Source organism: Tachyglossus aculeatus, chromosome 3, assembly GCF_015852505.1.
Source record: "Tachyglossus aculeatus isolate mTacAcu1 chromosome 3, mTacAcu1.pri, whole genome shotgun sequence".
NCBI classification, from domain to species: Eukaryota; Metazoa; Chordata; class Mammalia; order Monotremata; family Tachyglossidae; genus Tachyglossus; species Tachyglossus aculeatus.
In genome coordinates this window covers 74,200,070-74,215,991 of record NC_052068.1, presented here as the reverse complement: position 1 = coordinate 74,215,991, position 15,922 = coordinate 74,200,070, and the positions used below count along the sequence as shown (strand labels likewise).

The 15,922-nt window shown below is 44.5% G+C and overlaps 1 non-coding gene across 1 annotated transcript; it reads left to right on the top strand.

Annotated features, from left to right (window-relative positions):
* Positions 1 to 6,802: 6,802 nt before the first annotated feature.
* On the top strand, positions 6,803 to 6,940 carry LOC119925999. Its single transcript, XR_005449918.1, has one exon. It is a non-coding gene; the product is annotated as a small nucleolar RNA SNORA7 (small nucleolar RNA).
* Positions 6,941 to 15,922: the final 8,982 nt, after the last annotated feature.

Sequence of the window (15,922 nt, the reverse complement as noted above, 5' to 3'; positions counted from 1 at the left end):
GACTTCCCCAAGGTCACATAATGGACATAATCCCCCTCTCCACCCCCACATTTTACCTCCTTCCATTCCCCACAGCAACTGTATATATGTATATATGTTTGTACATATTTATTACTCTATTTATTTATTTATTGTACTTGTACATATCTATTCTATTTATTTTATTTTGTTAGTATGTTTGGTTTTGTTCTCTGTCTCCCCCTTTTAGACTGTGAGCCCACTGTTGGGTAGGGACCGTCTCTATATGTTGCCAACTTGTGCTTCCCAAGCGCTTAGTACAGTGCTCCGCACACAGTAAGTGCTCAATAAATACGATTGATTGATTGACAAGTGACAGAGTAGGGATTAGAGCCCAGGTCCCCTCTCTCTCAGGTCTGTGTTCTTTCTGCTAGACCATGCTGTTTCTCTTTCACCTCGATTGTGTCCACTTTCCTCTGTCTGTTAAGGGAAAAACACGGTAAGCGCTTAATGAATACAATTGAATGGATGAATGAAAGAAAAAGTGAATTAGAGGGAGACTATTTTGCAGAATTTGGAGTCAGGTAGGAAGGTCTTTCAGAGGCAGAAACTTTTGTCCTCGGCGCTCAGAATTGTATTTCTACCTCCCCCTCACTACCCACATCTGAACATTCAGGACGCACACACAGATTTGAGGACAAGAGCGTAGGCAAGGAGAATCGGGCCAAGCGCACTTTCTGGTTTTGAGATTTCGAGATAGCAGCTGTCCATGTTTCAGGTCTGGAGAACATAGTTTTAACTCTTCAGGAACAAGTCAAAATCTTGATGAGGTTTTGCACTCACAATATCCCTCTGAGGCAGAGAGAGGCTGATATTATTATCCCCATTTGATCCAGTGCTTAGAACATTGCCCAGAGCTTAGAACAGTGCTCGGCACATAGTAAGCACTCAACAATTATCATAATTATTGTTACTGTAGATGGAGAAACTGAGGTACAGAGAAGAGAAATCCCCCTCTAGATTTATACTATTTTTGATCTTGTCTACCAACTCTACTGCACTGTCCTCTCCCAAGTCCAAGTCCAGGTCCCACAGTAAGCACTCAATAAATATGATTGATTGATCAGTCTGTAAAAATTCACCCCCTCCTTCCTCAGAATGTTTCACTTTTTGTTCGAAATCTGTTTTGTCCTAATTCAAAGGCAGCACAGGCCCAGGAGTCAGAAGGACAAGGGTTCTAATCCCGGCTCCGCCACGTGTCTGCTGTATGACGTTGGGCAAGTTACTTAACTTCTCTGTACCTCGGTTACCTCATCTGTAAAATGGGGATTAATATTGTGAGCCCCACGTGGGACATAGACCGTGTCCAACCTGATTAGCTTGTTTCTACACCAGTAGAAAAGTGCCTGGCTCACAATAAGCGCTTAACAAATACCATCCTCATCGTCACCACACCTTTAGGGTCATTTGCAACTGGGCTACCCTTTTCACTTGTTGTGGGCAGGGAACTTGTCTATTAACCCTGTTGTAGTGTACTCTCCCAAGCGTTTAGTACGATGCTCTGCATATAGTAAGCGCCCAATAAATACCGTTGATTGATTAAGCATCCACATCTTACATTTTTCAAATGTTACTGATGGGCTTTGTTCTTCCCCAAAGGCATTAGGAGAAGCAGTGTGGCTTAGTGGAGAGAACACAGGCCTGGAACTGAGAAGGTCAGATGTTCTAATCCCGGCTCCGCCACACGTCTGCTGTGTGACCTTGGGTGAGTCACTTCACTAGGCCTCAGTTACCTCACCTGCAAAATGGGAATTTAGCAAGTGAGCCTCATGTGGGACAGGGACTGTATCCAACCCAATAGGATTGTACGCACCCCAGTACTTCGTACAGTGCCTGGCACATAATAAGCACTTAACAAATACCATAATTATTATTATTATCTTCTGCTGAGACTTGGAGCCTGTTTTGTCCGTTTGTGTTGTGTTGGGTTTTAAGGTACCATCGCTCCTGATATGTCTGTCACCAAACCCTTTTCCCCACTTAAACTCTTAGACCGTGAGTCCCAGGAGGGCCAGGGACCATGTCAGTCAGTCAATCGTATATACTGAGTGCTTACTGTGTGCAGAGCACTGTGCTAAGTGGTTGGGGGAGTACAATATAACATAAAACAATATAACATTCCCTGTCCATAATGAGTTTACAATCTAGTGCTTAATTCCCACCTGTGTATTCTCTCCCAGCACTTAAATACTATAATAATAATGTTGGTATTTATTAAGCGCTTACTATGTGCCAAGCGCTGTTCTAAGCACTGGGGGAGGTACAAGGTTGTCCCACATAGGGCTCACGATCTTCATCCCCATTTTACAGATGAGGTAACTGAGGCTCTGAGAAGTTAAGCAAGTTGCCCAAGGTCACACAGCTGACAAGTGGTGGAGCCGGGATTAGAACCCATGACCTCTGACTCCCAAGCCCGGGCTCTTTCCACTGAGCCATGCTGCTTTTCATCAATAGTACTATAGTGCTATTTATAGCACTATAAATAAATACTATAAATACTATCACTACTACAAACCCCTGAACTCCTCCACCTCTTCCTTACAGAACACACCCACTTTGTTGGTAGTGATAAGCATGATATTTGTTAGATGCTTATTATGTACCAAGCACTGTACTAGTTGCTGAGTTTGATGCACAATATTCAACTCCCTCATGGGGTTTACAGTATAAGTAAGAAGGAGAATAGGTATTTAATCCCCATTTTAAAGAAAAGGAAACTGAGGGTCAAAGAAGTTAAGTGATTTGCCCAAGTCCTCAGAACTGACAACTGACAGAACTGGAACTAGGCCTGATTCTCAGGCCCGTGTCCTTTCACTAGAATCTGCAAACAGTTTCTGTAGTTTTGCACGGAACTACAGATTCCATATCTGGTGGAGAAACCATTTTCCCCTGTTCCACTTACCAGCACAAACAGATGCCTGAGAGGAAACATGATCTGGAAGAATCGCAGGTGCCTGGATGTCAGAGGACTTGGGTTCTTTCTAGTCCTACCTCTGCCAATAGACTGCTGGGTGACCTTGGGTAACTCATTTAACCTTCTGTAACCTCCCCAGCGCTTAGAACAGTGCTTTGCACATAGTAAGCGCTTAATAAATGCCATTTTTTAAAAAAAAAAAAACCCTTTGGGCTTCCTGAGCATTTCCACTCAACTCTTCAGGTTGGAGAGTTCGAGAGCAGCTCGGTGTAGTGGTAGGTTAGACCCCGGGCCCGGGAAGACTCGGGAGGTCATGGGTTCTAATCCCGGCTCCGCCACTTGTCTGCAAGTCACTTCACTTCTCTGGGCCTCAGTTATCTTATCTGGAAAATGGGGACTGAGACCGTGAGCCCCAAATGGGACAGGGACCAGCCCGATTTGCTTGCATCCACCCCAGCACTTAGTACAAAGATAGCACTTAACAAATGTTATTATTATTATTATTAATTACTTTAATAATAATAATGCTGCTAGAGAAGCAGCATGGCTCAGTAGAAAGAGCCCAGGCTTTGGAGTCAGAGGTCATGGGTTCAAATCCCGGCTCCGCCACTTGTCAGCTGTATGACTTTGGGCAAGTCACTTCACTTCTCCGTGCCTCAGTTCCCTCATCTGTAAATGGGGATGAAGACTGTGAGCCCCACGTGGGACAACCTGATCACCTTGTTACTTCCCTAGCACTTAGAACAGTGCTTTGCACATAGTAAGCACTTAATAAATTTCATTATTATTATTATTCTGTACCTCTGCTTTGTACAATGGGAGCAGTACTATCTTGTCTCTGCCTTTCTCCAGGGATCTCAGGAGGACAGAATGAGGTAAAGAATGAGAAAGTGCTTTTGGAAAATTCAAGGTATTATTTGGAAACTTGTACCTATTTATAAGAGGATTTTGCTCATTTACCTAGCTCTCTGTAGTGGTTTGTCAATTATCCTTTTCAGCCTCTAGTCAGGAGAAAGTTATTTCTACTGCCCTCCTCAGGCAGATGTTTAGTTTCAGATTTTCTGAAAGGTTTGGTAAATCGTAAGTGCAAAAATGTATAAAGTGCTTCCCTGAGTGAAAAAGTGTGTGTTTGTTTGTGTTTTGTGGGGGAAGGAGGAGGAGGGCTTATAAGAGAAATGCACCATCCCCCATCTACACTTTCTAACAGAATCTCTACAGTGTATTATCAGAGTTTTTGTGTGTGTCTGTTGTAATGGACTGTGACTAAAGGAAAAGATCACACGCACAAAACACACATTTTGGAAAGAGAGAAGAGATCCTGGCTGTGCAAGCTATGCTGGGGGTAAAATGCCCACCTCTGGGGAATACATATTTCCTCTATGGGAAATAATAATAATGATAATACACAATAAAATAGATCGTAAACTCACTGAGGGTGCAGATTGTGTCCATCTGCATGGAGAAGCAGCGTGGCTCAGTGGCAAGAACCCGGGCTTGGGAATCAGAAGTCATGGGTTCTAATCCCGGCTTCACCACTTGTCAGCTGTGTGACTTTGGGTTCTAATCCCAGCTTCACCACTTGTCAGCTGTGTGACTTTGGGCAAGTCACTTCACTTCTCTGTTCCTCAGTTCCTTCATCTGTACAATGGGGATTAAGACTGTGAGTCTCATGTGGGACAACCTGATTACCTTGTATTCCCCCCCCAGCACTTAGAACAGTGCTTAGCATATAGTAAGTGCTTAACAAACACCAACATTATTATTATTATTATTATTATTATCAAAGTCTTGCACTTTCCAGGTGTTTGTATTAATACAGTGCTCTCTGCACACCATAAGCACTCTATAAATGTCACTGATTGATGTTTGATAAGCTCATACTATGAGCCAGGCACTGTACTAAGCGCTGGGGTAGTTACAAGATAATCAGATCGGACACAGTCCTCACGCCACATGGAGCGCAAAGGAATGGAGAACGGGTATTTAATCCCCATTTTACAGATGAGGAAACTAAGGCACGGAGAAGTGAAATGACTTGTTTAAGGTCACTCAGCAGGCAAGTGGTGGATCCAGGATTTAGAACCCAGCAAGTGAGAGCAGAGCATCCTTTGTGGTCAGCCAGAGGGCAGGAAGAGGGGTGGAGAAGGAAAAGAAAGTGGGCAAGGGAACCCCGGGAGCCATCCAAGGGTCAGAAGGCACCACACGGGAGCACCAACAGATGCTTGCTCTCAGAGCCCATGTGGTGGGCGGAGAGATGCTGCCATAGAGGCCTTCTGTGATTAACCTTTCTTCTCCCCACCCCTAATCTCCCTCCCTTCTGTGTCACCTTTGCACTTGGATCTAGACTCTCAAAACACTTTGATATTCATCCCACCCCCAGCCCTATAGCGCTTAAGTGCATATCCTTAGTTTCTGCCCCTTCCCTATCTGTAATTTATTTTGGCAATCTCCCCAACTAGATTGTAAACCCTTTGCAGGCAAGGATCAACTGTACTCTTCTAAGGACTTTGTACAGCGTGTTCAGCACACAGTAAGCATTCAATCAATACCACCGACTGACCGATTGAGCTGCCGACTGGGGACACCATTCCCTCTCCTTCAGTCTTCTATTTGGCTGGGATTTAGATTTTAGGCAAATCTAGGCTACTTTTAGGCTACCGTGAACTGACCTACTTTGGTTAGAAAATGTCTCAATTCTGCAACCCTCACAAACACAGGCTGACCTATTTGCAATTAGGCAACTCCAAGTTGGTGCTTACACCTGATGACTTCTGGAGATCCGAAATGGCCTCCCACCCCCATTATGCTTCCTTGATCCGCAAAAAGGAGGTCACTAGACAGTCAATCATACTTATTAGGCACTTACTGTGTGCAGAGAACTGCACTAAACGTTTGGGAGAGTACACTGTAACAATATAACAGACACTCCAGACTTTGCTCCTTCAGAATCCCATTCTGCTCGCCATTTCTCATGCTAACATTGCATTTCAAGTGTTCCCATACTTTGTTTTTCCCTTTCCAAGTTCACTCGTGCCTGGGGGAACTGGCAACTCATCTTCTCTCGACTAGTACAAGCAGCAAAGACATAGCGGAGATCGTGGCTCCGGGAGCCAGGGGACCAGAGTTCTAATCCCAGTTCTGCCCCGTTACGCTGTGTGATTCTGGCCAAGTCATTAAGTTCTCTGTGGCCCAGTTTCCTCAGTTGTTAAACAGGGATGATTAATGCGTGCCTTTCCCTGACTCACAAGAATGTCTCAGAGTTAAAATGAGATGTGAAAGTGATTGGGAAAAATAGGAGAGTTGAACAAATCAATCAATCAGTAGTATTGAGTCAGTCAATCAATGGGATTTATTGAGCACTTCCCGGGTGCAAAACACCCTAGCAAGTGCTTGAGAGAGTTTAACAGAGTAGGTAAAAACAATCCCTGTCCCTGAGGAATTTATAATCTATTGAACACCTACTATGTTACAGTACTATTACTGTAGTAATACAGCTTTGTTTTGTTGTCTGTCTCCCCCTTCTAGACTGTGAGCCCGTTGTTGGGTAGGGACCATCTCTATATGTTGCCGATTTGTACTTCCCAAGTGCTTAGTACAGTGCTCTGCACACAGTAAGCGCTCAATAAATATGATTGAATGAATGAATAATAGACTGTGTGGGCATTGAATCTGTTGAACATAAAGCATCATTTCCTATCTCTTGGGATTCCCAAACATGCCCTTCAGGCTCCCCAGTGCCTTGAAAGTCTTCACTGTAACCAACATGGCTGAGGTGGGTTCTAATCCCAGCTCTGCCATTTGTCTATGTGACCTTGGGCAAGTCACTTAACTTCTCTGCGCCTCCATTGCCTCATCTGTAAAATGGGGAGTACCCTCTCAGGGTTGCACCTGGAGAGTTTCCAGGACTCTACCAGTCTCAACTACAGGAGGGAAAGTCAAGCAGAGGCCTACCCATTCCATTGCTAGTTTGGGCAGTGGCTAGTGAGTGGAAGGCAATCTGCTATGAGTCAAAACTCACCTGTGCTGGGCAGCAGGGGTGTGGAAGACGGTGGAGGGCAGAGACTCGTTTACTGTGCAGAAGGAGGAACGTCCGGTAAACCACTTCTGTATTTTTACCAAGAAAACTCTCTGGATACACTACCAGAATGACTGCAGATGGAAGTGGAACATTTGGGGAGAGATGTGCCCATGCGTCGCTATGGGTCAGACGTGACTCGACAGCATAAGACAACAACAACACAAAATGGGGAGTGATAGTGTGAGCCCCATGTGGGAAAGGGGCTGTGTCCAACCTGATTAGCTTCTATCTACCCCAGCGTTCGGTATAGTGCCTGGCACTTAGTAAGTGCTAAACAAATACTATTAAAAAAAAGCGTACTCCTTCTTGGCGCACCACCCTCACCCCAGACTCCAGAGCCAACAACAGCCTGTCCTCAACTGGTAGAGATTGCTGCGATGTTCATTCATTCATTCATTCACTCATACTTATTGAGAGCTTACTGTGTGCAGAGCACTGTACTAAGCACTTGGGAAGTACAAGTCGGCAACATATAGAGACCGTCCCTACCCAACAACAGGCTCACAGTCCAAAAGGGATGGGTTACCAACCTTCGTGGCACAGGGCAGAGTAGAATCTCAGGACAAGCCTACTTCTATCCCTACTTACCTGCCTATCTCGGCTCTTAATTTTTGATCGGCATATATGAGAAGCAGCATGGCCTAGTGGCTACAGCGCGGGCCTGGGAATCAGAAGGTCGTGGGTTCTAATCCCCGCTCCGCCACTTGTCAGCTGTGTGACCTTGGGCAGGTCGCTAAACTTCTCTGTGCCTCAGTTATCTCCTTGTAAAATGGGGATTGAGACAGTGAGCCTCACGTCGACAGGGACTCTGTCCCACCCAATTTGCTTGTATCCACCCCAGCCTTTAGTACAGTGCCTGGAACATAGAAAGTGCTTAATACCACAATTATTATTTTTATTATATGCTCCCATTGTCCATAATTAACAGTCTGTAACTTATTCCCGCTCTCGGTGCCTGCCATGCCCCATGTAGACCATGAACCCTGGTGAAACAGGGAACATATCTGAGCTGATTATTTTGTATAGACCCCAGAGCCGAGCTCAGTGCTTGCCAAATCCAAATATCATAACTAAAAAAATACAAGGCCTCTAGTTCATTCAGTGGAAATTATAAGTGGGGCAAGTCTTTCAAGTCAGGGCCACTGAGATTTTTAAGCAGACAAAACCACAGTCCACTCACTCATCACAAAATTACCAAGGTGCTAACTGCAGATGTCACAGAGGGTCCTGAAGGTGGGCATGGGGCAGAGGGGTCATGGTGTCTCAACACCTGTGAACCTCAAGCCAGTGCTAGATGGCACGATCTTCATGCTTCTTCAGTGTGCTTATAAGCACTTTTTATCTGTGAGCTAAAACTGCTGTCAGCTACTGTGCTAACCACAACGCCCAACATCACAACTCAGGCTATATTAACAGCTCAGCAAGTAACGGGACAAGAGGAAATCTCTTTGGGCCATGGCCAACATGATCCCCTCAACGCAATCTGCAGAACGAGAACAAGGGTTTGTTGGTCTTGAATTTTGCCCTGCTATCAGGTCAAGTCATCAGACTTATCAGCTCTGGAAAGTCAGTGCAGGTAACATGGGCCTGGAGGCAGACTCTGATAACCTCTCTGTCTTTAAAAGGGTTAACAGCAAAAGTAGCTTCTAATGCTTCAAAACTAGTCTCTGTTTCAAGAGAGAACTGTTGTCTGAACTGTGTAAACAGGAAAACAGTCTCTGTAGTTTCCTACCTTAATACCTATTTTTTGGTTCAGATGCTGCGTGTGATGGTTAAAATACCACTTCAGTGACAATGTAAACCGCTGTAAGATAACAAAGGTAACTGGAAGAGTTTCAGCAGACCATTTCTGCCTTACCTGCAAAGGAGAAAACAAGAAGTGTTTTGGTCTATGTCCTGTTTAGATGTACAATGATTTGTCCTTGTCATGTCATTGGCTCTACAGTCATATTTGAGCTGCCAGGGAAGAGTGAGTTGGTTTGCCTAAAATACAAACTGACCCCAGTCTTCCCTTGAAAAGTTGTGGTGGATTGGAAAACAAAATCTGCCATTTTGAAAACCCGTTCCCTCATCTCTGCAAGCCCTAGGCTCTCTGGGTCTCAGCATGCTGCAGGGGATGGGGGAGGTCAACAATCTTCATCAGTGATCAGACCCTCATACTTCAGCCATGACTCCAGTTCTGGGCTCTGCAGTGGAAATGGCTTTAGGCATTTTGGAAAAAGTCCAGACAAGGATGTTGAAAATCATTCGGTGCCTGGAAATAAGAAATCAACCAATCGGTCGAATTTATGGAGAGCTTACTGTGTGCAAAGTACTGAAATAAGCACTCATCATTTTACAGATGAGGAAACAAAAGCACAAAAAAGTAAAGTGACCTGTCCAAGTTCTCACAGAGCAGACCATGGCAGAGGTGGGATTTGAACACTGGCTTCTCACAACCTCTCTTTCCAGTAGTCTGGGCTGGATAATCTTAGGTCCTTTAAATGTTCCAGGACCTAATAAGAGCCAGGGATTGGGTCTGATCTAGGGCTTGGTCCCTAGAAAGCATTAATCAATGCCACACATTTACTATTCATTCATTCAATCTTGTTTATTGAGTGCTTACTGTGCATGCAGAGACTGTACTAAGGGCTTGGGAGAGTATAATATAACAGTAAGCAGATACATCCCCTACCCACAATGAGCTTATCTTTAAAAGAGGGATCTTAAACCCACAGGACTAGGAATCAGTAGGGGAGAGTGTGTGAAATGCAGTCTTCCGGGGAGGTTGAGGTAAGGTCTTGACCGAAGGCGGAGGGAGGGGCTAGATGAAAGGCAGCCACATGGGCTAGTGGAAAGAGCAGTGGCCTGAGAGTCAAAAGTTGTGGCTTTCTAGGATCAGCTTTCCCACAGAACTGCCATGCGACTTCAGGCACACAATTTAACCTCTCTGGGAAACACTGTCCTCATAATAATAAATACCTGCCTCTCCTTTCTCACATGGCTGCCGGGAGCACAAGATGAAATAAATGACATGAAAGCGTTTTGGAGAAATTAAAGAGCTCAGTAAACTCAAGGCACTATTCGTTATTATTATGACCACCCGAGATCCCTTTCACTGACCCTGTTTCTCTGATCCCATCATAGCCTTGGGACTGATGGACTAAGATTTAACACAGATCGCATTTGGATACTTCATCACATTTTCATTGCATTTGAAGTTCCCTTCTCCCTCAGAAGAGCACTGTGCTCTTTTCCGTCTCCTTATGACTAATGACATGGCCAGGAGCTCCTTCTGGAGCATAAAAGCTTTGGTCTATCATTCCGTGCTCTGAGAAGGTGTTAATTCCCCCATTACTCACCCTCCTCTTGCAAACCTCTTTCCAAATTACATTTTGTCTTATTTGCTTGATTCTCATTTGATGAGGTTGGTGCCCTCTCTGTCCCTTGTAGTGTACATACATTTCTTGTAACCGTAAACTGTCCTTCTAGAAAGTTAGAAGAAATAAAAATGCAGGGGCAAAACGCACCTCTTTCATTGTTAATCATCGTGTTTTCTATTATGAGAGATCTCTTCCCTGTAAAACCAAAGCAAGCTGAAATAGACTGGTTACAACTAAATGTTTGCTCAAACAAAAACGAATCGGAGTTGGGGGCTGTGACCCCCTTTTGCAGTGAACGTGGTCACAGTGAGACAATCATCGCTGCAGGGATTGTACCTGTGAAGTTATTCATCTGTTCATTTCAGCTGTGGAACCCCAAATTTCAATTCCTATGCAAGTGAAGGAGCAAAGCAAAAAGAAAACTGCAAGTAACTGCAGACTGAAGCAGGTAAAAAATTGTTAAATGGTATTTGCTTAGAGTTTACTATGTCTCAACCAACTGTTCTAAGTGCTGGAACAGAAACAAGTTAATTAGATTGGACACAGTCCCCGTCCCAAGTGGGGCTCACAGTCTAAGTAGGAGGGAGAACTGAGGCACGGAGAAGTTAAGTGACTTGCCCAAGGTCACCCAGCAAGCAACTGACAGAGCTGGGACTCCCAAGTCTGTACTCTTTCCACAAGGCCATGCTGCTTCACCTAAATCTTTCTGTCTCACATTGCTGTTCCTTTGAAGGCACAAACCGTGTCAGGAACGGTGGTCGCTTTTGAGCAAATTTTCTGAGGGATTAAAAAGAGGGAAGAAAATGGCAAGTAGTCGTAGTTTGAAGATGGAAGGTGCGAATAAATGAGGGAGCTAGATAAGTGAAATTAATCTGTGGACAGAGCAGCAAGCAGCAGAACATTCAGTGAACTATACGTCTATTTGCCTTTCTGGCTCAAAGACGACACCGCTCATGGTGAAATTCACGCTTCGTGCGTGTGTACCTGAAATGGTGACTTGGGAGCCACAAGGTCTAGCCACACTGTGTACCCACACAACCTGCCGTGTCCGCTGATTGCAGCATCTGGGGTTGTTTTAACTTCTGCCTCCCTGTCTCAGGATCCTCTCCAAGTTTCTGATCAAAATGAGCCTACATGTTGGGCAAAGTGAGAGTCAAGTGGAAAAGGCTGAAAAAAAAACTGAAGGGAAGGTGAAGAAAGGTTCATTCTGTTCCTGTGGCTTGTTAACATGCCTATAAGTAAACACCCGGCTGAGCACCCGAGTCCTTATGCTACAGCGTAAGAAATGGTCTCCAGCATTTAGGCGCTTCTGCTCTTCAGACCAAGCTGTCAATTCTCTCCCCTCTTGTGCTCTACCTCGCCGAGTATCTGAGAAACACAAACCCCAAGTTTCCATTATCCAAAGTGCAGAAGAGTGGATCACTCACAGGGAGAGGTGGCCAACGTAAATGGAGCCACTGTGGCTCGTTCAAGCCAGGAAATAATTCCTTTCACTTAAGGGCCGGTTTATTTCTTTTCCTTCATTAGCAGGGCTTCCCAAGTCACTTGACCTGTGAACCCACAGCTTAAGGCCTAGTATGAAGCGGACTTGAGCAGCTTTATCAGCAAGGAGCAACCCTAGATATGGTTATCACGGCCCTAGATACATGTCAAAACCCATCAGTTGGATTTCTATCCCTGGGAAATTCCTTCCAAAAATACATCTGCCTTTCCTTAATTAGTCCAGTGTGCCTGTCTGTCTCTCTTCTCTCTCCTCCTTTCCTCTCTCCTCCTTCTCATTTTCCCCTCTCCCTCTCTCTCCTCCTTTCTCTCTCTCCTCCTCTCCTCCTTCTCCTATTTCTCTCTGGCTCCCTTTCCTTCTCCCTCTTTCTATTTTTCTTTCCCTGTCTCTTTTTTTCTCTCTGTCTCTCCCTCTTACTCTCATTCTCTCTTCCTCTCCTCTTCTCTCTTGCCCCTCTCTCTCCCCTCTGCCTCAATCTTTCTGTGTCTCTCTCCCTCTCTCTTCCTCTCTGTCTTTCTCTCCAGTCCTTTTTATTTCTCTATCTCTTTCTCCTCACCATGCCTACTAGGATAAAGCACTGTACGAGCACCAGTAGAGGGTAAAGAGTACTATAGAAGGTGCTTAAGAGAGAAAAATAAAACTAGAAGACATGGTCCCAGTAATCAAGGAGCTTACAGTCTACTTTAACCATCTTTCACAGCAAGTGCTGTGCTTAAACATCTTGCGGAGCCAAACCAGCTTCTCCTTTGAAACAGCCCACAACCCACTGTAGCCACCAGTGTACTCTTCTTGAAAATGAATAAGTAATGCTGATACAATGTCTATTCCATTATTCTCCTTCTTTTTGTTTCTTTTCGCCCCTTTGTCCTTCCCTCTCTCTCTTCCCTGACCATTAAAAAAGGGCATATGTAAAGACCAGGCAAAGAGTTTTGGTGGGATGAAGCAAGAACATAAACAAGAAAAAGATGTGTGCAAAGTTGGAGCTGAATAGAGAGGTCACGAGTCCAAAGGGGGAATTCCCTGGGATCAGATGACAGATGAAATTGGAAGACGTAAAGAGAGGGGAGCAAGTGATGAAACTGGGAGAGTTGAATTGTTTGGATTCAGATCATGTTGCCTAGTGGAAAGAGCTTGGGCCTGGGATCAGAAGACCTGGGGTCTAATAATAATAATAATAATAATGGCATTTATTAAGCACTTACTATGTGAAAAGCACTGTTCTAAGTGCTGGGGAGGTTACAAGGTAATCAGGTTGTCCCACGGGGGGCTTACAGTCTTAATCCCCATTTTACCGATGAAGTAACTGAGGCACAGAGAAGTCAAGTGACTTGCCCAAAGTCACACAGCTGACAGTTGGAGGAGCCGGGATTAGAACTCATGACCTCTGACTCCAAAGCCCGGGCTCTTTCCATTGAGCCACGCTGTTTAACCCTGGCTCCACCACTTATTCATTCATTCAATCATATTTATTAAGTGCTTACTGTGTGCAGAGCACTTTAAACATTTATCTGCTGTGTGACCTTGGGCAAGTCAATTAACTCTCTGTGCCTCTTTTACCTCATCTGTAAAATGGGGATTAAGACTGTGAGCCCCATGTGGGACATGAACTGTGTCCAATCTGATTAGCGTAATTCTACCCCAATGCTTATTACAGTGCCTGACTCATAACAATAAATACCGTAAAAAAAATCTACAAAGGTGAGATCATCAATCCAGCGGTAGTAGTATTTATTGAGCACCTGTTCTGTGTAGAGCACTGTACTGGATATTTGGGAGAGTCTAATCAATCAATCAATCATATTTATTGAGTGCTTACTGTGTGCAGAGCACTGTACTAAGCGCTTGGGAAGTACAAGTTGGCAACATATAGAGACGGCCCCTATCCAACAGTGGGCTCGCAGTCTAGAAGGGGAATTAGATCAGAATCAGAGGAAAAGACCTGGTCACTGCTCTTAAAGTAGGGACTGTCTCTATATGTTGCCATCTTGTACTTCCCAAGTGCTTAGTACAGTGCTCTGCACACAGTAAGCGCTCAATAAATACGATTGATTGATTGATTGATTAAAGTCATTATCTAATAGGGGAGACAGGCATGCAGACATCATTTATGTACTTGAGGAGCAGGAGGAAACATATAGCTACAACTGATAATAACAGAAGCATGGAAAATGAATAAAGTGCATAGTGCTAAAGGTAACTGTTGGGAAATTATCTGAGTAAGTCAGGCAACAAAACCCCACAGATGTTGAACAAAAAAGTGCTTTCTGGATCTGATGGACTCATAGAGTGGCATCCTGAATGATTTTGTTTCACTGTGTCATTGGAATCCCCATGCTTCCCTTCAGGCACTGAAGGATTCTGGGAGAGCTGAACTGGTTCCCGAGAGGAGATGGGAATTCTGGAAAAGCTAAACTGGTTCCGAGTGGAGCTGGAACCAGTTCATCATACCCTCCCCCAGTATCCACCCTTCAGAGAAGCAGTGTGGCTTAGTGGAAAAAGCCCGGGCTTGGGAGTCAGAGGTTGTGGATTCTAATCCCGGCTCCGCCACTGATCAGCTGTGTTACTTTGGGCAAGACACTTGACTTCTCTGTGCCTCAGTTCCCTCATCTGTAAAATGGGGATTAAGACTGTGAGCCCCACGTGGGACAACCTGATTACCTTGTATCTACCCCAATCAATCAATCAATCATATTTATTGAGCGCTTACTGTGTGCAGAGCACTGTACTAAGCGCTTGGGAAGTACAAGTTGGCAACATATAGAGATGGTCCCTACCCAACAGTGGGCTCACTGCTTACCCCAATGCTTAGAACAGTGCTCAGCACATAGTCAGTGCTCAACAAATACTATCATTATTATTATTATTATTATCATTATTGACTCTCCATCTCAAAAGTTCCATCATGGGGACAGGACAGGGTCTATCAATCAATTAATACATGGTATTTATTGAGCATCTACAGAATGCAGAATACTGTACTAAGCACTTGGGAAAAGACAACAAAAACTAGACAATACAAAAAAAATGCCTTTGCCAACTACCAATCTGAAAGGGGAGAGAGAAAATACACAAATTATTTACAAATAGTGGAAGCAGGAGGAAGAGCAAGGATTTTCATTGAAGGAGTACAAATATGTCAAGGTGAATTTGCTGAATAAATAATTAAATACACAAATAACTATATGCATATGGGTATAAGAACTAAGACTAGGAATAAAACACTTCAGTGCAAATGGTGGCTATGGGAAGACACAAAAATGGTGTGGTGAATTAATCTGGGCAGGCTTCCTGGAGGAAGGGGAATTTTAGGAGAGCTTTGAAGATGGGGAGAGCTGTGATCTGGAAGCCAGTGTGAGTGGGATCAGAGTGAATCTTGGGACTAAAAACAATCACGTCAGGGTCTGTCCAAGGGTGACAGTCAGAATTCAGCTCCAGCCATCCCCTGGCTTTAGAGAGGGAAGCAAATAACTCTGCTAGATTGTAAACTTCTAGAGACTAGGAATGGCAGCTTTTACTTTTACTTTACCGTATTCGCCCCACTGCTCAGTACAGTGCTTCACACTCAGCAAGTGCTCAGTTCAGGGCTCTGGACAAGACAGAGTTCCAGTACAATACTCTACACAGTAGGTGCTCAGTAAATACTGTGGGTTGTTTGCACGCCTCCCACCCATTCTCTATTAACAGTAATAATGGTTTTGATTAAGAGTTTACCACATGCCAAGCACTGTACTAAGCACTGGGGTAGGTAGCAGACATCCTCTCCCTGATCTCCTCCCTTCTTCCAGCAGCCTTTCGCCTGGGCAGCCATGGCCTTCTGAAGGGACAGTCAGACTTGACTTCTCTGGGCCTCAGTTCCCTCATCTGTAAAATGGGGATTAAGACTGTGAGCCCCACGCGGGACAGCCTGATTACCTTGTGTCTACCCCAGTGCTTAGAACAGTGCTTGGCACATAGTAAGTGCTTAACAAATACCATAATTGTTATTATTATTATTGAACACAATCCCTGCCCCCATGGGGCTCACAGCCTCAATCCCCATTTTAAAGATG